Genomic DNA, 24,650 nt, shown 5'->3' with positions numbered 1-24,650 from the left:
GCCTCATCACCTACTGGCAGAGGAGACAATCCAACAGCAGCCGCATGAATACACTAAGGGCGGCACAGGCGACCATGGACACCGCATCAGCAACCCACATCTTCTGCAGGATGTTCCTCTGGGCATTGAGGCTCTATCGCTGTCGCGCCTGCTTTACTAAGCTGCCTGCTTTGTGCAATCACCAATCTGACTGCTGCTGAGACACCTTGCAAGAAGAAGTGCACTGACTGTGCAAGTGAGTGGGGCTGCATTTTCACAAAATAATCCTAGAGCATTACAATGGGACAAGCGGTGAGAGTGCATAGCGAACAGGCTTGGTATTGCTTCCTCTGTTCCTTCATTGTTTGGAGAGTTTGCGTGCGGTGGACTGGGCAGATGAGTGAGTGAGTGAGTGAATGAGAGAGTGAAGCAATGGAATGATGAACTACTAGACCATTGTTGTTGTTATTACTTTATTCGGTTTCAATTTTGTAGAAAACCATAAAAGTACATACATAAAATATTAATACATTTGTCAAAAAGAAAAAAACAATAAATAATTACTTAAAATACAGTTTAGTTAAAATACGCAGCAATAGATTAAAAAAGAAAGAACACCAAACTTCAATTATAGGTTCTTTCTGTGTCGAATACAAAATTTTAAAAACTTGGCGACGTTTAATGCTAGGAAATCAGACTCGAGAAGTTGAAGAACCAGAAGGGCAGGGCGACATTGATGTAGCCCAAAACTTTTTAGAATTGGTACCAGATATCTCTTTCTAGGTTCTCGGTAAAATTTACAAAAAAGAGTCAAATGTAAGGTAGATTGGGGAGAGGTGCCGTCACAGGGGTATTGACAAGGCAACTGCGACCAGTCATTAACGTTGGAAAATGTGACTAGCCGATAAAAGATGTTTAGCCTAAACCGGGTCAACAGGAATCTATCGAACCTGCTTAGGTTCCAGGCTAAATAAGGCTGAATCAGCATGGAAGTTTGGATCAGTAAAGCATGCTGAACCGAAGATTTGCTGGCTTCGACAGTCAAACGAAGCTCCGCTAGGTGGGTTAAACATTGATTTTTCAAGGTTTTCCTAGAGATCAGGTCCAATGCTAGCGGGTTAAGATAGAGTTTCTCTAGGCCCATATCACAGAGAAACCTTTTAACGTATCGGAGCCATCCAATCTTGTTAACATTTTCTAGCAGAAGACAATCCCTCAAGATGCTTTGGGTAAAGACCAGCTTCTCTGAGGTCCAAAGATGGTGCCATACGAGGATTGGCTCAACCTTTATGATGTCAGTAATATAGGGCAAGCCTAGCTCTAAATGGCAACTAAATGTTGAAGTGCCCGGGGAACAGCAAGCAATAACCTCAGAAAGCTGTTCTCCACTTTGTGAAGGGATCCTGCCTGAACGTAGCCCCACACCCCAGCCCCGTAGGTAGCAGTACTGATACATTTGGCCTGGTAAATACGGATCAGCTCCTCGGGCGCTCTTCTTCCCAGTCTCTGTGTAAATTTTACCAGGGCCATAGTTGATTTAAGGAACTGTAATTTTCTTGCCTCAATAGCTTTTTTCCAGGTGCCCTTTTCATCTATTAGGACTCCAAGGTATGGGTAGGTGGGGGTGTTCTCTACGCTAGTATTGTTAATATAAATTGCTCTCCCTTTTCTTCGTTTGTGGCCGCAGTTCATAATAAAAGTTTTTTTAATATTTATTTTTAAGTCTAGATTTTACATGAATGAATTATATCGGGACAGTGAACGCTGAAGTTCAACGGGGGTGCGGGCGATAATAACTGTGCCGTCCGCGTAAAGGAGAGCGGGAATCGGGCGGTGTTGAATTAAGGGTAGGTCCTTGGCCCCCTCCAACATGGCTTCTTCTAAGCCATTTGTGTACAAAATGAAGAGGAAGGGGGCCAGAACACAACCCTGTCTGACTCCCCGCTCAACCCTAAATGGTGCTGTCAGCTCACCCCCGTGCCAAATCTCACTCTAGCTGTGGCATTCGAGTACATTGCTCGTAGAAATTTAACTAGCGGTGGGTCAACTCCCATTGCTGTTAAAATTGTCCATAACTTCGAGTGACCCAAGCACTAGACCATTGAGTGTAGCCACTATAGAAAAAAACAACACCATGCATATTTCTATGTAAGTTTTGCTTTTCCCATTGATATTTACGTCTCTCTGCAAAGAAAGGTGAATGGCCCTTACTACAATGAAGTGCTGGTGTGGGGGGACTTATTGTCCCCTTTTCTGCAGGTTTTGAAATGTTATTTAGTGAGAATGGCTAAAGGACTTTTGAAGAACGTGGACAGTGAGCAGCAAATCTTTCGAGCAATCAGTGAGTGCTGCTTGGAAACAACTTAACAGTCATGTTAAAGTAATCAAGAGAAACTGATGAGTCTGGCCAGTGAGCTCTTCGGAGGCAGCACACCGGCTCCTCTGACCCGTGCAGTGTCCACCGTCTGTGCTCTCAGAGAGCCTTTTCCCAATAGCAAAGTTGCTTAAGGACAGAAGGGTGAAGATTCGGCTAGAGGGGTGGAGGGCTGGGGCGACTTATTTCCCTACATGTCTGGAAATCGGGAGCATAGAACATCCAGTTTGATAATCAGACCTCCAAGGGTTGCCGAAGGCTCGGCCCCAGAGCTTTTCCTGCTCAAGTGTGGTTTGAGTATCCTTTCAGGTCAAAAGACCTCACCCTGGCTCGACTGTCCGACTGTTCTGGTTGGGCCCATGTTCCAGGGCCTCATGTGCGCTTGAGCCGAGCCACAGTGACCAATAAGGGATGTGTTCAAACCTAAAACCACAGACACACCTTGCTCCAGGATTATGGGGTAATGGTAGGAAGATTTTCAGTGCTGGTCTCTGGTGACTGTGGGGCTTCTGGCAGTAGAGGGACAGAACGTAGTTTGTAACACAAAACAATAGAAGGCAAACTACTTATTGTTGTGACAAGCTAGACAACCTTTGCTGACTTAAGAACATGATGTGCCCGAGTGATAAATATATCGGTTTCATGTAACCTGCAGTAGTCTTTATGTGTCCTGTCTTATGGTAACACACCACAACATCACACAAGCACACACACTCTCATGGTTCTAGTAAATTAACTACCACAGGATCATGAATACAGGAGAGGGTAGATAGGGAGGGGTGCAATGGACTGTTAGTTACTTTAGGGTCAAAGAGGGGTGATACAGAAGAAATCTTGCAACAACCTCTGTATACAAATGTTGTGATAGTTTCCGTTGGAGGTGTTTCTAGAACAAGGGGTCAGGACATGAGAATTGTCAGGGAAGACTCAGAATTAATACATTTCTTCTCATGAGGGGCATTAAATGCTTGATACGCCCTTCCACTGGGCTCAGTGGGTGCAGGAACCATTAACAATATTTCTGTAGCAACAACGTCATCCAAAAGTATTTTGTGTTCTTTTGAAGCTCACTTGTGTATGTAAATGGCTGCCAGTATTGATACCATGGGATAGTTTGTATTATGACCTGTTTTCATTCTTCCTGCAGTATTCTCTATTGAAGAGCCGCACAGGGCCCCCTGAGGGAAGGCAGCTTGTGTGAAGACATCTTGCGGTAGGACCTGGTCCTCTCGGCGCTAATGCGCAGGAGCCATTTTATTCAAATCTCTAAATGTTACAGAATTTGTATTCTTTTAGCAAGAATTGTTTAGCTACATAAGGTACCACATGCACAACATGAACCACGTCACAAATGTTATATACCTCAGCCGTGGTCGGTAGTGGGAGTACCTGCCGGGCGGTGACGTGGGGAGGGGCAGGGTGGGGGGTAGTAATCTATGGATTACGGAGGTTTGCAGGTAAGTAAACATATAAATAAATAAAACGAAGTTTGTTGCGCGCACTGCATCGCATTTGGGAATGCAGTGCACGCAACGAAATTCATTTTATTTATTTATATGTTTACTTACCTGCAAACCTCCGTAATCCATAGATTACTATCCCCACCCTACCCCTCCGCCTCCCCACGTTATCGCCCAGCAGGTACTCCCACTACCGACCGCGGCTGATATACCTGTGAGTCCACGGCAAGGCTTGTGTGTATTGTTGCATTGTTATTTGTTATTTATTCTCATTTGAAATGTGGGGCTTTTGCGTTTTCCATGTTGATATGGAATCCGGTTAGCCCTGTGCTATTTGTTTTTGAACTTGTTTGCCTTGCCGTGTGTGTGGTGTTGTATTTGTTGCACAGTGGTGTTTGGCACACAGCAGGCACACCTTATATGCACAGGGCCACTGATGGTAGATAGATATCACTGCTAGTACTCTGCTTTTTTGCTTCTTTTCACTGCTATGTTATTTGCGATCTATTGTAAATGGGTTGTGGGGCTTTTGCGTTTTCCATGTTCATATGGAATCCGGTTAGCCCTGGGTATTTGTGGGATTCTTGTGCATGCTTTGCCTGGCTTATAATGCTTTTCCTGAGATTGCTTTGTAGGGTGTAGCCGTGGCCCTGTTAGTTTAGGGAGGATGTTTGTCGGTCTTTCTACCTCTTATTCCAATTTAGGACAACAGCGACGAGTGATCCACGCCCGAAGAAGACGAGAGCCCGGATGTTCAACCAAAGGATTCGATAAAGACAACATTGGAGGTAAGACATTCATTGCGTGATATTTCTCTTGTTTTGTTGATCTGTTTTCATGTATTGATGGGCACCTGCTAAAACCAGACCTTTGTAAAATGGAATATGACAAAACCAAGTGGTAACAATATAACATCTGAGAAATTAAACCTGTGCCATAGGATGTCTTATCGGAATAGAATTCTTGCAAATTATCGAAGTGTGATGTACATATTCAGCAATTGTATTTTATTCTTATTTTATGCCTCGGAGATGGGGTGCATTTTTTGCACGTAGTCCATGGCAGCCTACTCTTTGCCTCACTTGTGCATGATAAAATAATGCCTTAGTATCCTCTGATATGAATGTCAGCCCTATATGAAGAGAAAGAAACAAAAATAGGAAAGTACTAAAATGGCAAATTCAACACTTTGGATGTGATTGGTGCTAACTGGACTCAATAGCCCATACTACTTTTCACAGGCGCAGTTTGGAGGAGGTCAGGCCCATGCAACTGCCCTGTAAAAGCAAACATTGTCTCTACTACACGGGACACATCCGGGCGATGACTGGACCAAGACCGCACCCGCCCGGGACCGGATCAGGATCACATCTCTTTAGTCCTTGCCTTGGACCTCCTTATAACGGGTAGGTGGAAGATCACAATGGCTCGCGCTGCAACTCCTCTATTGTGACTTTTCTCACCTACGCTGTGTGGGCGATTAGTGAAGAAATAACCTCATTTGAAGTGGAATTCGGGTTAAGGGCTCAACAGTGGTGCCTGAGGCGGCAATCAATGAGGACTGAGATCATTCTGAATTTTTATTGCAGTATCTTTCACTTCTCCTACGTCAATGCTGCAGGTTTCATGCTGTACGCCCCATTATTCCTATGCAAAGGCTTTGTTTTTTATGCACTTGTGTATTAATGATACGTGTATGCTTTGCGCGTGCCATGTATGTGACCGTACTGCCAATGTATTCCTGTTATTTGTATTTTGAATCTGATGTACAATTTGTTTCTATTAACACCCTCTTGTATTTCTTACCCGTACAGGAAAAATGTATTGCCTTTCACGACGAGTTCGATCACCCAGGATGCGGCCAACTGGTTCTTTGACATTAACCTCATGACTTTAACGCCTCTGCCAATGATGTGCAGACGACCAAGCCCTGTCTTTCTCACTTGAACCAGTGTTGAGCCTGTGATGAAACTTTATCTCCAATGCGATGGCCAATGGTGAGCCTGGCACTGGCCCCCCTTCCTCACCACCTCAACCTCTGCTGAGCCTGGAACAAATTCCCCCGCAACCCATTCAGAACTAGACTGACCCTCCGCCTTCACTACCCGGGCTAATATATAGGTTAACACCAACTTGTTCTCTTCATCAATTCAGTTCAGGATGAGGCAGGCACAGGTACCTTGTTTTTTCTTTCTAAGCCAATAACAATCCTCACAGTGAGCACCAAAGCCTCCTTTTCATCAATTCAAAGCCAGGGTGAGCAGCAGAACCCTTCTCTTTACAGAGCAAATCCAAGGCAACAGGAGCAGAGCATTCTCATGATAACAATGACAAGCTTGTCCTCGACTACCTGACTCAGTCACTGCAGCGAGTGGACTCCGCACGAATCACAATCATCATTGAGTGACCAGCCGAGCACCAGTCTCTTATTTTCAGCTCATCAGCCAGTGGAGAGCTTGGCACTCGTTTCCCACTTTCATCACTTAAGTTGATGGCCCGTGGTGAGCCACTTGACCAACCTTTGGCTTCATCACCTGAACCAATGCAAGCCAACCCTCAAACTGGCACCTTCGATGTTTCATTTTCTGTCTTCAAGTGCTATTGAATGTATATGGCATTTTTATGAGAGCCCTGCACAAGGTAACAAAATCAGGAGGCAATTTTCGTGTTGTGCTTAGAAATGTAGATAAGGTGGTCAAAGATAATGCAAACATTATGGTCTTTCGACGACTGAGTAAGAGAGAAGGAAATGTTACTGAAGATAATGCTTCCACTATAGATGCTGTTTCAGTTTTTCTCAGTCTCAGTCTTGTCTCTCCGTTGCTCCTGCCTCCTCAAGCTCTTCCGTGCAAGACAAGTTCAATCCACCACTGTCTACGATCAGGGGCACAACGTCAATGCGGCTCAGTGTGTGGCAACGGTGCCTTATGTGGTGTCCTCATCACCCACTGGAACAGGAGGAGACAATCCAGCAGCAGCCATGTGAATACACTAAAAGCAGCACAGGCGACCATGGACACCGCATCAGCAACCCACAACTTCTGCAGGATGTTCCTCTGGGCAGCGAAGCTCTATGGCTGTCGCGCCTGCGTAACCAAGACGCCTGCTTTGTGCAATCACCATTCTGACTGCTGCTGGGACTCCTTGCAAGAAGAAGTGCAGTGACTGTGCAAGTGAGTGGGGCTGCATTTTCACAAAATAATTCCAAAGCATTACAATGGGACGAGCGGGGGGACTGCACAGCCAACAGGCTTGGTGTTGCTTCCTTTGTTACTGAATGAGCTTCTTCATTGTTTGGAGTTTGTGTGTGGTGGTCTGTGGAGAAGAGTGAGTGGATGAGAGAATGAGACAATGGCTGGATGTACTACTGGACCAGTGAGTGTAGCCACTATAGAAAAAACAACATTATGCATATTTCTATGCGAGGTTTGCTTTTCCCTTTGAAGTTTACATCTCTCTGCAAAGAAAGAACTCTGAAAAAAGGTGAATGGCCTTTACGATTCGACTAGAGGGAGGGAGGGAGGGCTGGGGCTACTCATCTCCCTAGATGTCCGGGCTTCGGGACGCATAGACCTTCCAGTTTGATGGTCAGACCTCCAAGGGTTGCTGAAGTCTCGGCCCGAGAGTTTTTCCTCCTCAAGTGTGGTTTGAGTGGCCTTTTATTTCTCAAGACCTCACCCGGGTTTGACTGTCCGACTCCTCTGGTTGGGCCCAGGTCCCAGGGCCTTATGCGAGCTTGAGCTAAGCCGCAGTGACTGATAAGGGATGTGTTTAGTACCTAAAACCACACACACCTCGCTCCAAGATTGTAGGGCAATCACAGGAGGACTTGCAGTGCTTGTGTCTGGTGACAGTGGGGCTTCTGGCATGAGAGGGCCAGTGCTTAGCTTTGTAACACAATACAATAGAAGGAAAACAAATATGTGTTATGACAAGTTAGAGAGCCTTTGGTGACATAAGTACACGATGTGCCTGAGTGATGAATACTTCGGTTTCCTACTGCATTTTCTGTGTGTCCTCTCTTATGGTATGACGCAGCAACATCACACAAACAGACACACTCTCATGGTTATAGTAGATTAAATACCACAGGACCATGAAAATAGGAGAGGGCAGATAGGGAGAGGTGCAATTTATTTTTTTTATATTTTATTTTTTATAATTTATAAAGCGCCTGGTGACCCGAGGGCATCCCCGCGCTATAGAGTTGTGAGATCCAGGAGAGGGAGACCGGGGGGACTATATGGGAAAAAGGAAGGTTTTACGTTTTTTACGGAAGAGGTGGAGACAGGGTTCAAGACGCAGATTGCGAGGGAGTGCGTTCCATTTTAAGGAGGCATTGACCGAGAAGCGGCGGCCACCAGTGCAATGGCCTGTTAGCTACATTAGGGTTAAAGTGGGGGGATACAGAAGAAATCTTGCAACAACCTCTGTACACAAATGCTGTGAAGAATGTGAGAATTTTCCTCTGAAGTGTTTCTGGAACAAGGGGTCAGGACATGTGAGTTGTCAAGGAAGGCTCAGAATGAATAAAGTTCTTCTTATAAGAGTCATTCAAAGCTTGATGCTCCCTTCCACTGGGCTCAGTGGGTGCAGGAACTATTGCCAATATTACTGCAGTAAACAAGGTCACCCAAAAGTATTTTGTGTTCTTTTAATTCTCACTTGTGTATGTACATTTGCTGCCAGTATTGTTACCCTGGGATGGTTATGACCTGTTTTCATCCTTCCTGCAGGACTCTCTATTTGAAGAGCCGCACAGGGCCCCCTGAGGGGAGGCAGCTTGTGTGAAGACATCTAGCGGTAGGACCTGGGCCTCGCGGCGCTAATGCGCAGGAGCCATTTTATTTAAAGCTCTAACTATTACAGAATGATTTATTTTATCAAGAATTGTTTTGTTAGAATAGGTACCACATGCACAACACGAACCAAGTCACAAATGTTGCATACCTGTGCGTACACGGCAAGGCTTGTGTGTATTATTGCATTGTTATTTACTATTTATTTTCATTTGAAATGTGGGGCTTTTGCGTTTTCCATGTTGATATGGAATCCGGTTAGCCCTGTGCTATTTGTTTTTGAACTAGTTTGCCTTGCCGTGTTTGTGGTGTTGTATTCGTTGCACGGTTGTCATTAGCACACAGCAGGCACACCTTATATGAACAGGGCAGGGGCGGCCTTAGGCATGTGCAAGCTGTGCACCTGCACAGGGCCACCAAACTCCAGGGGCCACCACGCCAATATAAATCCTTAATATAATAATCCCCTGAGGATGGATACATATTTGCGTGGCGGCCCCTGGCAGGGATTTGGCGGCCTCTGGCTCTGTTCCACTTCCAAACACTCTGACCGCCCCCTCTTCATTGGCCTTCCACTCCGCCCCGCCCGGACCCCCTCTTCCGGGGCCCCCTACCTACGCTCCCTTCCCAGGGCCGCCATGAGCCTAGAGCCGCCCCTGAACAGGGCCACTGTTGATAGATAGGTATCTCTGCTAGTACTCTGCTTGTATGCTTCTTTTCACTGCTATGTTATTTTCCATCTATTGTAAATGGGTTGTAGGGCTTTTGCGTTTTCCATGTTCATATGGAATCCGGTTAGCCCTGGGTATTTGGGGGGGTTATTGTGCATGCTTTGCTTTGCTTAAAATGCTTTTCCTGATATTGATTTGTAGGGTGCAGCCGTGGCTCTGTTAGTTTAGGGAGGATGTTTGTCGGTTTTTCTACCTCTTATTCCAATTTAGGACAACAGCGACGAGTGATCCGCGCCTAAAGTAGACGAGAGCCCGGATGTTCAACCAAAGGATTCGATAAAGACAACATTGGAGGTAAGACATTCGGTGCATAATATTTCTCTTGTTTTGTTGATATGTTTTCATGTATTGATGGGCACCTGCTAAAACCAGACCTTTGTAAAATGGAATCTGGCAAAACAAAGTGGTAACAATATAACATGTGAAAAATGAAACCTGTGACATATCAGGTCTTATCAAAATAGGAGTCTTGCAAAATATCTATGTGTGATGTACACTTTCAGCTATTGCATTTTATTCTTATTTTATGCCTCGGAGATTGGGTGAATTTGTGCTCGTAGCCCACGGCAGGCTCCTCTTTATCACACTTGTGCATGAATGAATAATGCCTTAGCATCGGCGGATATGATTGTCTGCATTATTAAAAAATAAAGAAACAGGGGGGGCGTGGCTAGCAGCCGAGCATGGCGGCCGCATAGAGTGAGAGCTCCCGAGGGCACTGCAGCCTTCCATGAAATCCGACCCACTTATCCGCTACCAAGCACGCCTGAAGCGGCGGCGTTCGGGTCCCGGGCCACGGCGGTACCACCGGTCCAGGTTTCAGAGGAATCGGTGCACCGGAGCCAGAGCAACATCGTGTGGCGCGACGGGGCCTACAGCCAGAGGAGCAGCACCGGCCTAGCGTGACGTCCGGACCCCGGCGGAAGAGCAGCTGAGCCGGCCGGGTGACGTGCCCGCACCCCGGTCCCTGCCGAAAAGCACGGAACAAGCCTGAAACTCCTGGCGCTGTCAGCCGGTGGCACACGAACGGCTGCAACCACCGAGCGGGAACGGCGCAAAGCAGAGGTCAGTGAGATCCCAGCCTTGGCCGCACAGAGCAGGGCCGACATCTTGCACCTCCCCACGGAAACCTAGCGGGGGGGGAAAATACTGCGGAGGGCATCATCAGACACTACGGGTGGCAGGGGATACTGATACCACCCCAAGCATCAGACCCAAAATAAAAAATAAAGAAAAAAGAAAACGAAACGAAAGTCGATGCCCCAGGGGGACGACGCCATTCTGGACGCGAACGCAGGGGCTCTGGAGGGACCCTCAAAGCCTGCATCCCGCTAATCGCGTCCAGCAGCACTGACACAGAGGCAGCGACCCGACACACGTATGCCTGTCTGGTGTGTGGGGGGGTGGCTGCCCGGGCCCGGCACCTATACCGGCCACTGTACCAGAGGGGAACGGACCAGCACAACAGCACGAGAGTGAGGGGGCACAGTTGCTACTCCGGCCCCGAGGGTGAATATCAAGGGCATAAATACGAAGCAGACCTGCGGCTCGCCGACTTCCGTGCCAACGTCCAGTGGGTCTTGACCCAACAGCTGGGAGAGTCACTCTGTCCAACTCCCGCCGACCTACTATTCTCTGGCTAATACCGGCTGATTTCAAACGACAAGCAGGTCACGTTTGCGTGAGTAATACTTCTGGACCTCGCAGACCCCAACACTATGGCGGGCAAAGGACTCAGGAGCGGATCCACGCAGAGTAGGCTGGATAAATTCGCCTATGGGCACCAGGGTCAACAGCAAAACACAGGGCGACCCTCCTCGGGGCACGCCCAGGAGGCGGAAAAAACGACGAAAATAACGCTAGATGACGTCATGAGGACACTCACAGATGTAAAAACTACAGTGGGCGCCATCTCATCAGAAGTATCCCTGCTACGAGCGGACTTCCGCAAGATGGCGGAGAGGGTATCGCAAGTGGAAGTGGTCACAAAGTCACTCGTGGAAGACACCTCAGAGCTCCAAGTGGCCATGGAGAAGATGCAAAAAGTTACCAAGCTTCTGCACGACAAGCTGGACGACCAGGAAGGGCGTTCACGACGCAACAACGTGCGCATCCTTGGAATTCCTGAGACGGAAGGGAAAGGGGCCATGGACCTCTATGTGGAGGACCTCATCAAGAGCAAACTCCAGCCCAAAGGCCTGTCTCACTTCTTCTCAGTAGAGAGAGCGCACAGAGTTCCGGGGGGCCCGCCCAAGACGGGAGCAGCTCCGAGACCGGTACTAGCTCGGCTCTTTAATTTCAGAGACAGGGACGCAATCTTGCAGGCGGCAAGGAATTCGCCTCCAGTACGGATTCAGAATGCAACCTTGGCGTTTTTCCCAGACTACACGGCGGAAGTGGCCAGGCGACGCAAGTCCTTCACAGAGGTAAAAAAGGCACTACGAGACAGGGAACTGCCGTACTCCATGATGTTCCCTGCTAAACTGCGGATAGTGGCCGAGGGGAAGACCTGGTTCTTTGACACACCAGAGGTGGCTCAAGAATGGCTGGAGGGCTGGAGACCAGCAGGGCAGCGGCACCGCTCACAGCGAGACCGACCGCGACACCGTACGGAAAAAGCACCACCCAGTCAGTCCTCTCTAACACCACATCAGGGAGGCGAGGAAGACGTGGAATCAGACCTGGAGAGAGATCCGCTGGACTCTGGACAATTGGCTCCAATATGACATTGAATTGTATTATTTACAGGACTGTGTGGGCCGCGGTGCCGTGGCTCGGACGCGGCTGAGTAGGGTGGGCACAGGCGGTGCCCGAGGGGGACTCACCAACCCCACAAGCAAGTAAGATGTTTAGGGGAGGGCTAAAGCACTCTGCACGGTTGGGGAAGCGGGCGGGAGTTTGTCCGTGGAGCAGGGTAGCAGGGAGGGGGGATGGAATTGAAGTTTTCATGTTGAAACGTTTAATTTTGTTTGTAGTCATCGCTCAACACCCACATTGTACTATCGCCCTGACATTTGTATATCTCCTACGAACCACGGCACAAATCGACACATGGGTTACGCCACAGCACGCAGTGTGGACGCAACCCCCTCATCAGTCTAATGGCCAGGCCACCTAATCACACGCCCGTCGAGGGCCCCTCCACGGCCAGGGAGACTCCCCCACTACGTATACTGACGTGGAATGTCCGGGGTCTGGGTGACAAAATCAAGAGAGGGTTGGTCCTCCAGGCCATAAAACGTCAGAACCCAGATCTGGTCCTGCTACAAGAAACCCACCTCACGGGGTCCACCTGCAAAGCCCTAGACCGTCGTGGCTACACGATGGCGATACACGCAGACTTCACCACGGGCTCCAGGGGAACAGGCATACTAGTGAGAAACTCCTCCCCCTTTATGGTAACTCGCCGTGTGGCAGATGACCAGGGTCGCTTTGCCGCGGTCCATGGGCAGTGGGAGGGCAGGGCTCTAAATGTGATATCAGTATACGTTCCCCCAGCCCTACACTCTGTGGCCCTGCCAGCACTGGGCAGATTCCTTCTTGATCTCCCCGACGGCGCCACGATTGTCGGAGGGGACTTTAACGCAGTCCTGGATCCACTTGGAGATACCTTTCCCTCCAGACCCCGGCCGCGAGGTGCTACACCACTGTCGGACTTTGCGGAAGCCCTAGGCCTTACAGACCTCTGGCGACAGTTACACGCCGAGGCCACCCAATACACTTACTACTCGGCAGTACATAATAGCCTGTCCCGCATAGATTATTTCATGGCACTGGGTTTGGGACTAGATATGGTGGACAAGGTGGACACACTACCCCGGGGGATCTCAGACCACTCTCCAATTGTCCTGTCGCTCACAACCGGTGGAAAACGGAATGCTCGACTCTACCCGATCTACCCCAATTTTTTAAAACTCCCCAAGATTCGGAAAAAACTCAAGCTGGTGACAACACAATATTTTGCTGAAAACACAGGCACGGTGGTGTCACCTTCCACCCTATGGGAGGCATACAAAACAGTCCTCAGGGGGGCGGCCATTGCAGCGATTACGGGACACAAACGGGACTCACGCAAGGAACTCACGGACCTGGAACTTGCGCTCGACACAGCCAATAACGCCCACATGACAGATCCCTCCCCATCCAAGGCACACACCCTCATGGTTCGACAGCAACAATACCTAGCACACCTCAAAACGACAGAGAAAGGATATATCGCAAACACTAGACATAGAATTTATGATGTTGGTGACAAAGCAGGTCGTATGCTGGCATGGCTGGACAAGAGGGGGAATGGACCGAGAGGTATTCATAGGCTCCACACAGAGGGGGGGCGGACACTGGTGCACCCGGAGGAAATAGTTTGCGAACTAGCACGACACTATCAGGCAATATACACACCAGAACGGAGGGTCACACGGCAAATGGCGACGGTAACACTCGCGGACACTATCATCCCCAGCATCGCACAAGAAGACAGGGACACCCTAGAACTAGACCCGACAGAGGAGGAAATCCAGCTGGCGATCCAGGCGTTGCAATCCGGTAAAGCGCTGGGCCCTAATGGGATACCGGTGGAGTGGTACAAGTCCATGGCTCCAGACCTTAGTGCCCCATTACTGGCCATGTATTTAGAGAGCAGGGACAGACTAGAGCTGCCGCTGGATCAACGCACGGCCACGATTGTCACGATACCAAAACCGGGGAAACCCCCGACAGAGTGTGCCTCGTACCGCCCGATATCATTATTGAACGTCGAGGCCAAGATACTAGCGAAACTTCTAGCTACCCGTTTGCTGCCCCACCTCAGTACCTTAATACACCCTGACCAGTCGGGCTTTATGCCCCACCGGAGCACTGCGCTTAATCTCAGAAGAGTCCACAGCGTGTTAGCTCGAACACACCTCCTCGCGGAGCAGGCTGTGATCCTCTCTCTCGACGCCAAAATGGCGTTCGACCTGGTAGAGTGGGAATACCTCTTCGTGGTACTGGAACGCATGGGAATAGGGCCGAAATTTGTATCATGGATTCGGCTACTTTATACGAAACCCGTCGCACAGGTGGTAGCCAACGGCCACATATCACCGAGATTCCCTCTGGGCAGGGGGACTAGACAGGGCTGCCCCCTGTCCCCTCTGCTCTTCGCACTGGTGCTTGAACCCTTAGCCATCCAGATCAGATCGACGCCCCTGTTCGCAGGCATCACATGGGAGGAGGGGTGGGAGGACAAAGTCTCGCTATACGCAGACGACATGCTCATCTACATGACCGCACCCGAAACCGGCATCCCGGCCCTGCTAGACCTGTGTGACACGCATGGACGCACATCGGGCTATACTCTTAACTGGTCGAAATCCACCATATACACGTTAAAAGGCCCGGCACCGAGACTGCAAGGGAACGGTCCGCTGCTTACAACATCGACCTCTTTTAAATACTTAGGCATCATCATTGCGAGAGGGGAAGCAGACTTTTTTGTTAATAACCTAACACCGCACATAGCTCGATTGCGGGCGGATGTTAAACATTGGGCGGCCCTCCCCCTGACCCTACTGGGCAGGGCGGCATTGTACAAAATGATGGCCCTCCCGAGACTCCTCTATGTCCTGGAAAATACTCCTTACCCAGTACCACCGCGTTACTTCCAACAGATTGTTGCACTGGTCACTGTCCTTCTTTGGGATACAGGCCCGGCGCGCATAGCATACGACAAGCTGGTGAAAAGCTGGTACGAGGGGGGCATAGCGCTCCCCAACATTCAGCTATACTACTGGGCGGCCCAACTAAAAATTATAAACTACTGGATCCACGCCCCAAAAAACGACCCGGCCTATCGGGCGGATTGGTCACAACTTGGGACGGACTGTATGCTGTCCGTGCTCTACAACAAACCACAACTGAAGACCCTAATTGGCCCGACCAAACACACAGCGGCGATATGGCACACGGCGCAGGCCCGTCTGGGGTGGGCAGGCCGACTCACCAAAATGACACCCTTGTGGGACACGAAGGTATTGGGGAACCTGAGAGGCTGTAAGGGGTTTGAGCGGTGGGATTCCATAGGTATCTCTACGGTTGGGGACCTCTGGGACAAGGACTCAGTAATACCGTTTCCGCGCCTGCAACAGCAATACAACCTCGGACCCACGGAAACGTTTCGATATGTCCAAATTAGGCATGCATTGCTACAGGCGATCCCTACTGGCACCACACTGCCGGAATCCTCTCCATTGGAGGACAGACTGCTAACGGAATTCATGCTCCAAAAGGCCACCTCCCTTACATATAAAAAACTGATCAACAATCTCAAAGACCCAACGTTAAAGCTTAAAGAAAAATGGGAGGGGGAGTTAGGTGAGGCAGACGAATTTGAATGGAATGAGGCGCTGGCCTCCCCGAAGGAGGTGGGAATCTCTAGTAGGCTCAGACTGGTACAACTTAAAATCCTACACCGCATCTACTACACCAGGACACTGTTACATAAAATACAGAGAGCACTACACCCCTTCTGTTTGAGAGGCTGCGGGGAGGAGGGAACACTGTTCCACACACTATGGGAATGCCCACAAATACGCGAATTCTGGAGACAGGTGCTCCGATCCATCTCCCAGGCCCTGAAACTTTCCATATTGCCTGAACCGCGTAAATGCCTTTTGAATATCTGGGGCCCCAATGATCTAGGTAGGTATGACCTGATTTGGGCGTCACTGGCTATGACAGTGGCTAAGCGGGATATAGCACAGAAATGGGGGGCGCCAGACATCCCAACCGCCAGTAGATGGGCTAAAAACATGGACATCCTAATGGTGACAGAAAGAGCGGTCTATGTGCTTCGGGCTGCGCCCCGGAAGTGGAACAAAGTTTGGGCGGCGTGGAACAAGTACAGAGGGGAACTCTGTGAGCCTTTACCAGAGGGAGAGGACTTAGACTCGGAGGAGGAGGAGGAGTAATTGAACGGATACAGGGCAATGGCCCCAAGTAGTGAACAATGTGACACTGGCGGCACTACCCTGGCCTTACACTGCAGTGCAAGTGGAGAACACAGCGAATGCGAGATGTGGGTGACACCTAAGGGTTGCGATGACACGTGGTTGGGGGGGTAAGTTGGGAAGTTTGTTGAAAATGTTCTCAATGAAAAGTGATAGCGCCATCGCTGATATTTAAGGGAGGGGATAATATAGAACTGCAATTTATGCAATGTAACTTACATATGATGTACATGTGAGACTCATAGGGCCGTAGATGGCCCAGACCTTGTTACGTAAATGTTGCTCACCAGTTGCCAAACTGTTCAATTGTGCGGATTGTAACGACTACCGATTGGAAGTGTGTAACTTACTAATCAATATTCCTTCCTGTCAATAAAGTTTTTCAAAAAAAAAAATAAAGAAACAAAAATAGAAAAGTTTTGCAATGGCAAATTGAACTCTTTGGATGTGATTGGGAGCATACTGAACTCAATGGCCGATACTGCTTTTCACAGGCGCAGTTTGGAGGAGGTCAGGCCCCTGCTACGGCGCTGTAAAAGCGCACATTGTCTCCTGCTACACGGGACACGCCCGGGCGAAGACTGGACCAAGACCGCCTTGTTTGAGACTGGACTAGGCCACGTCTTTTTAATCCACGCCTTGGACCTCCGTATAGCGGGTAGGTGGAAGATCACAAATGCTCGCGCTGCAACTCCTCTATTGTGACTTTTTTCTCCTCCGCTGTAGGGGCGATTAGTGAAGAAATACCCTCAGTTGAAGAGGAATCGGGTTAAGTGCTCAAGAAGGGGGCCTGTGACAGCAACTGATGTGGACTGAGATAATTCTGAAAGTTTATCACAGTATCTTTCACTATTTCTAGTTAAGGCTGCAGGTTTCATGCTGTGCACCGCGTTATTCCCATGCATTCAGTGTTTTTGACGTGCTTGTGTATTACTCATATGGGTACGCTGTGCAAGTACCCTGTATGGGACAGTACAGCCAATGTATTCTTGTTGTTAGTATTTTTAGTCTGATGTACAATTTGTTTCTATTAACACCCTCTTCTATTTCTTTTCCAGCCAGAAATAATTCATTGCCTTTCATGAAGAGTGACTCACCCAGGATGCTGCCAGCTGCTTATTTGACATTAACCACCTGGCTTCAACACCCCTGCCAATGATGTGCAGGGTACCAAACCCTTTCTTCCTCCCGTGAACCAGTGTTCAGCCAGTGTTGAGTCTGTGACAAAACTTTATCTCCAACACCCTACCCAATGGTGAGCCTGGTAATATCACTCCGCCCTCACCGCCTTAACCCCTGCTGAGCTTGGATCAAACCCCCCATCAACCCATTCAGAATTAGAATGACCCTCAGCCAACACTACTCGAGCTAATATACAGGGTCACACCACCTTGTCCTCTTCATCAGTTCAGTCAAGGATGAGGCTGGCACAGGCGCCTTGTGTTTTCAATCTGATCCAATGACAATCCTCACAGTGACTCCTGCTCTTCGTGTGTGTTCAGCGGGTAAAGCACCAAAGCCTCCTTTTCATCAATTCAAAGCCAGGGAGAGCAGCAGAACCCTTCTCTTTACAGAGCAAGTCCAAGGCAACAGGAGCAGAGCATCCTCATAACAACAATGACGAGCTTGACTAAGTCGCTGCAGCAAGTGAACTCAACACGAATCACAATCATCCTCGCACTGACCAGCCGAGCCCCGGCCTCTTATCTTCGGCACATCAGCCAGAGGTGAGCTTGGCACTCACTTCCCACCTTCATCACTTGAGTTTAATAGTCCATGGTGAGCTAGTTGCCAAACCTCTGGCTTCATCACCTGATCCAAGGCAAGCCAACCCAACCCGCAAGCTATCGCCCTCTTTATTCCATTTCATTTCTTCAAGAGCGATTGAATGTATTTGGCATTTTTAAGAGAGCCCTGAACAAGATGACGAAACCAGGAGGTAACTGCGGTGTTGTGCTTAGAAGTATAATAAGGTGGTGGGAGACAGTGCAAACATGATGGTCTTTTAAAGACAGAGTAAGAGAGGAAAAGATGGACGTGATGCTCCCACCATGGATGCCTCTTCATTGTTTCACAGACTCAGTCTTGTCTCCGCTGCTCCTTCTCCCTCAAGAACTTCTGCGCGCGGCAAGTTCAATCCACCACTGTCTACCATCAGGTGCACAACATCAGCGCGGCTCAGTGTGTGGCAACGGTGTCTTATGTGGAGGCCTCATCGCCCACTGGCAGAGGAGGAGACAATCCAGCAGCAGCCACGTGAACACACTAAGAGCAGCACAGGCGACCTTGGACACCGCAGCAGCAACCCACAACTTCTGCAGGATGTTCCTCTGGGCAGCGAGGCTCTATCACTGTCGCGCCTGCTTAACCAAGACGCCTGCTTTGTGTACTCACCAATCTGACTGCTGCTGAGACTCCTTGCAAGAAGAAGTGCACTGACTGTGCAAGTGAGTGGGGCTGCATTTTCACAAAATTCCAGAACATTGCAATGGGACCAGCGGTGGGACGGCGGGGCGAACAGGCTTGGTGTTGCTTCCTTTGTTACTGAATGAGCTTCTTCGTTGTTTGGGGAGCTTGTGTGGTAGTCGGGTCAGATGAGTGACTGGATGAGAGAGTGAGACAATGGCTGGATGAACTACTGGAACAGTGAGTGTAGCCACTATAGAAAAAACAACATTATGCATATTTCTATGTAAGTTTTGTTTTTCTCATTGAAGTTTACATCTCTCTGCAAAGAAGGAACTCTGAAAAAAGGTGAATTGATCTTATTACAATGAAGGGCTGGTGTGGGGGTGACTTATTGTGCCCCTTTCTGCAGGTTTTGAAATGTTATTTAGTGAGAATGGCTAAAGGACCTTTGAAGAACTTTAACAGTGATTAGCAAACCATTTGAGCAATCAGTGAGAGCTACTTGGAAAAAATTTAACAGCCATGCTGAAGTAGTCAAGAGAAACTGATGAGTCTGGCCAGAGAGAGCCTTTCGAAGGCAGCACCCCGGCTCCTCTGACCCTCGCAGTTTCCACCCTCTGTGCTCTCGTGCTGCCTTTTCCCAGTAGCAAAGTTGCTTAAGGACCGAAAGGTGAAGATTCGGCTAGAGGATGGGAGGGCTGGGGCGACTTATTTCCATAGATGTCCGGCTGAGGCGAGGATAGCGGCTTCCAATTTGATAGTCAGACCTCCAAGGGTTGCTGAAGTCTCGGCCCGAGAGATTTTCCTCCTCAAGTGTGGTTTGAGTGTCCTTTCACATCTCAAGACCTCACCCTGGCTCGACTGTCTGACTCCTCTGTTTAAGCCCAGGTTCCAGGACCTCATGTGTGTTTGAGCCGAGCCACAGTGACCAATAATGTGATAATGTGATGTATTTAGTGCCTAAAACCACACACATTTCGCTCCAGGATTGTGGGGGTAATAGTAGGGAGATGTGCAGTGTTGTCTCTGGTGACTGTGGGGCTTCTGGCAGTAGAGGGGTAGAGCTCAGCTTTAATAACGCAAAACAATAGAAGGAAAACTACTTTTTGTTATGACAAATCAGGCAGCCTTTGCTGACATAAGTACATGATGGGCCTGAACTGATGCATGCATCTGTTTCCTGCTGCATTTTCTATGTGTCTTGTGTTATGGTAAAAGTCAGCAACATCACACAAGCACACACACTCTCATGTTTATAGTAGATTAAATACCACAGGAGCAGGAATACAGGAGAGGGTAGATAGGGAGAGGTGCAATGGCCAGTTAGCTACTTTAGGGTTAAAGAGGGGTGATACAGAAGAAATCTTGCAACAACCTCTGTATACAAAAGTGTGAAGAACGTGATACTATTCTACTGGAGGTGTTTCTAGAAGAAGGGGTCAGGACATGAGGGTTGTCAAGGAAGGCTCAAATTTAATATATTTCTTCTCATAAAGGGGCTTGATGCTCCCTTCCACTGGGCTCAGTGGGTGCAGGAACCAATACCAATACCAATATTCCTGTAGCAACAAAGTTATCCAAAAGTATTTTCTGTTCTTTTAAAGCTCACTTGTGTATGTAAATTTGCTGCCAGTATTGATACCCTGGGATGTTTTGTATTATGACCTGTTTTCATCCTTCCTGCAGGACTCTCTATTTGAAGAGCCGCACAGGGCCCCCTGAGGGGAGGCAGCTTGTGTGAAGACATCTTGCGGTAGGACCTGGGCCTCTCGGCGCTAATGCGCAGGAGCCATTTTATTCAAAGTTACAGAATTTGTATTCTTTTAGCAATAATTGTTTAGCTAGAAAAGGTACCACATGCACAACATGAACCACGTCACAAATGTTACATACCTGTGCGTAAACGGCAAAGCTAGTGTGTATTGTTGCATTGTTACTTACTATTTATTTTCATTTGAAATGTGGGGCTTTTGCGTTTTCCATGTTGATATGGAATCCGGTTAGCCCTGTGCTATTTGTTTTTGAACTTGTTTGCCTGCCGTGTTTGTGGTGTTGTATTCATTGCACAGTTGTCATTGGCACACAGCAGGCACACCTTATATGAACAGGGCCACTGATGGTAGATAGATATCTCTGCTAGTACTCTGCTTGTTTGCTTCTTTTCACTGCTGTGTTATTTGTCATCTATTGTAAGTGGGTTGTAGGGCTTTTGCGTTTTCTATGTTCATATGGAATCCGGTTAGCCCTGGGTATTTGTGGGGTTATTGTGCATGCTTTGCTTTGCCTAAAATACTTTTCCAGAGATTGCTTTGTAGGGTGTAGCCGTGGCCCTGTTAGTTTAGGGAGGATGTTTCTAGGTCTTTCTACCTCTTATTCCAATTTAGGGCAACAGCGACGAGTGATCCGCGCCCAGAGGAGACGACAGCCCGGAAGTTCAACAAAAGAATTTGATAAAGACAACATCGTAGGTAAGACATTCAGTGCATAATATTTCTCTTGTTTTGTTGATATGTTTTCATGTGTTGATGGGCGTCTGCTAAAACCAGACCTTCGTAAAATGGAATCTGGCAAAACCAAGTGGTAACAATATAACACCTGAGAAATGAAACCTGTGACATATGAGGTCTTATCAGAATAGGAGTCTTGCAAAATATCTATGTGTGATGTACACTTTCAGCTGTTGCATTTTATTCTTATTTTATGCCTCGGAGATGGGGTGAATTTGTGCTCGTAGCCCACGGCAGGCTCCTCTTTATCATACTTGTGCATGGAGGAATAATGCTTTAACATCCTCGGATATAATTGTCTGCCTTATATAAAAATAAAGAAACAAAAATAGAAAAGTTTTGTAATGGCAAATTCAACTCTTTGGATGTGATTAGGGACATACTGGACTCAATGGCCGATACTGCTTTTCACAGGGGCAGTTTGGAGGCGGTAGGCACCCTGCACCGGCGCTGTAAAGCGCTCATCGTCTCTACTACACGGGACACGCCCAGGCAAAGACTGGACCAAGACCGCACCCACCAGGAACCGGACCAGGCCACGTCCCTTTAATCCACGCCTTGGACCTCCGTATAACTGGTAGGTGGAAGATCACAAAGGCTTGCGCTACAACTCCTCTATTGCGACTTTTCTCACCTCCGCTGTAGGGGCGACTAGTGAAGAAATAACCTCAGCTGAAGAGGAATCGGGTTAAGTGCTCAAGAGGGGGGCCTGTGACAGCAATCGATAAGGACTGAGATAATTCTGAAAGTTTATCACAGTATCTTTCACTATTTCTATGTTAATGCTGCAGGTTGCATGCTGTGTGCCGCGTTATTACCATGCATTCAGTGTTTTTGACATACTTGTGTATTACTCATATGGGTACGCTGTGCAAGTACCCTGTATGGGACAGTACTGCCAATGTATTCTTGTTATTAGAATTTTGAACCCAATGTACAATTTGTTTCCATTAACAGCTCTTGTATTTCTTTCCCATACAGAAATAATTAATTGCCTTTCATGAAGAGTCCCATCACCCAGGATGCTGCCAACTGCCATTTGACATTAACCTCATGACTTCAACGCCTCTGCCAATGATGTGCAGACGACCAAACCCTGTCTTCCTCACGTGAGCCAGTGTTGAGCCAGTGACCAAACTCTATCTCCAACGCGCTGGCCAATGGTGAGGCTGGCACTGGCCCCCCTTCTTCACCACCTCAACCCCGGGTGAGCCTGGAACAATTCCCCCCTCAACCCATTCAGAATCAGACTGACCCTCAGCCGTCACTACCCGAGCTAATGTACAGGGTCACACCAACTTCTTCTCTTCATCGGTTCAGTCAAGGATGAGGCTGGCACGGGCACCTTGTTTTTTCTTTCTCAGCCAATGACAATCCTCGCAGTGACGCCTGCTCTTCGTGTGTGTGCAGTGGGTGAAGCACCAAAGCCTCCATTACATCAATTCAAAGCCAGGGAGACCGACAGAACCCTTCTCTTCACAAAGCAAGTCCAAGGCAACAGGAGCCGGGCATCCTCATGACAACAACGATGAGCGTGTCCTTGACCACTTGACTGAGTTGCTGCAGCGAGTGAACTCAGCACCGGCCTCTTATCTTCAGCACATCAGCCAGAGGTGAGTGCGGACTCACTTCCCACCTCCATCATTTAACTCAATGGTCCATGGTGAGCCACTTGCCCAACCTTTGGCTTCATCACCTGAGCCAACGCAAGCCAACCCTCAAGCTGTCGCCCTCATTCTTTTCTTTAATTTCTTCAAGTGCTGTTTAATGTATTTGCCATTTTTATGAGAGCCCTGCACAAGATAATGAAACCAGGAGGCAACTGAGGTGTTGTGCATAGAAACATAATAAGGTGGTCGCAGATAATGCAAACATGATGGTCTTTTGAAGACCGAGTAAGAGAGGAAAAGACACTTGATGTGATGCTCCCACCATGGATACTGTTTCAGTGTTTCTCAGTCTCAGTCTTGTCTCTGCTGCTTCTTCTTCCTCAAGTTCTTCTGAGCGCTGCAAGTTAAATCCACCACTGTCTACGATCAGGTTCACAACATCAGCGCGGCTCAGTGTGTGGCAACGGTGCCTTATGTGGAGACCTCATCACCCACTGGCACAGGAGGAGACAATCCAGCAGCAGCCGCGTGAACACACTAAGAGCAGCACAAGCGACCATGGACACCGCAGCAGCAACCCACATCTTCTGCAGGATGTTCCTCTGGGCAGCGAGGCTCTATCGCTGTCGTGCCTGCTTAACCAAGGTGCCTGCTTTGTGTACTCACCATTCTGACTGCTGCTGGAACTCCTTGCAAGAAGAGGTGTACTGACTGTGCAAGTGAGTGGAGCTGCATTTTCAGATATTAATTCCAGAGCATTGCAATGGGGCCAGCGGTGGGACTGCACAGCGAGCAGGCTTCTCTTGCTTCCTTTGTTACTGAATGAGCGTCTTCATTGTTTGGAGAGTTTGTGTGTGGTGGACTGGCCAGATGAGTGATTGGATGAGAAAATTAGGCAATGGTTGGATGAACTACTAGACCAGTGAGTGTAGTCGCTACCGGAAAAAACTTTCCTATGAGAGTTTTGCTTTTCCATTTGAAGTGTCCTCCTCTTTGCAGGAAAGGAACTTTGATAAAAATGTGAATGGCACTCACTACAATGAAGTGCTGGTGGGGGTGACTTATTGTCCCCCTTTCTGCAGGTTTTGGAATGTTATTTAGTGAGCAAGACTAAAGGACCTTTGAAGAACTTGGACAGTGAGTAGCAAATCATTTGAGCAATCAGTGAATGCTACTTGGAAAAGACTTAAGAGCCATGTAGTCAAGAGAAACTGAGTCTGGCCAGAGAGAGCCCTTCGGAGGCAGCACACCGGCTCCTCTGACCTGCACAGTGTCCACCGTCTGTGCTCTCGTGCAGTCTTTTCCCAGTAGCAAAGTTTCCTGTGAACCGAAAGGTGATGATTCGACCAGAGGGAGGGAGCGCTGGGGCTACTCATCTCCTTAGAGGTCCTGGCTTTGGGGGGATAGAACATCCAGTTTGATCATCAGACCTGCCAAGGTTGCTGAAGGCTTGATCCTAGAGTTTTTCCTCCTCAAGTGTGGTTCGAGTGTCCTTTCAGTTCTCACGACCTCACCCTGGCTCGACTGTCCGACTCCTCTGGTTAGGCCCAGGTCCCAGGAACTAATGTGTGCTTGAGCCGAGCCGCAGGCACCTATAAGGGATGTGTTTAAACCTAAAACCACAGACATTTCGCTCCAGGATTATAGAGCTATGGCAGGAAGATTTGCATTGCTGGTCTCTGGTGACTATGGGGCTTCTGGCAGTAGAGGGACAGAGCTCAGCTTTGTAACGCAAAACAATAGAAGGCAAAATACTCTGTGTTATTACAAGTCAGGCAACCTTAGCTGACAT

The 24,650-nt window shown here is 48.5% G+C and overlaps 1 long non-coding RNA gene across 1 annotated transcript; it reads left to right on the top strand.

The window, feature by feature from the left end:
- Positions 1 to 21,155: 21,155 nt before the first annotated feature.
- LOC144799417 (uncharacterized) lies at positions 21,156 to 22,997 on the top strand. Its single transcript, XR_013603811.1, has 3 exons — positions 21,156 to 21,209; positions 21,663 to 21,825; positions 22,230 to 22,997. It is a non-coding gene; the product is annotated as an uncharacterized LOC144799417 (long non-coding RNA).
- The last annotated feature ends 1,653 nt before the right edge of the window (positions 22,998 to 24,650 follow it).

The sequence above is a fragment of the Lissotriton helveticus genome, chromosome 12 (genome assembly GCF_964261635.1).
Source record: "Lissotriton helveticus chromosome 12, aLisHel1.1, whole genome shotgun sequence".
NCBI classification, from domain to species: domain Eukaryota; kingdom Metazoa; phylum Chordata; class Amphibia; order Caudata; family Salamandridae; genus Lissotriton; species Lissotriton helveticus.
Note: the sequence above shows the minus strand (reverse complement) of the source record. Positions and strands in the feature narration are given on the sequence as shown.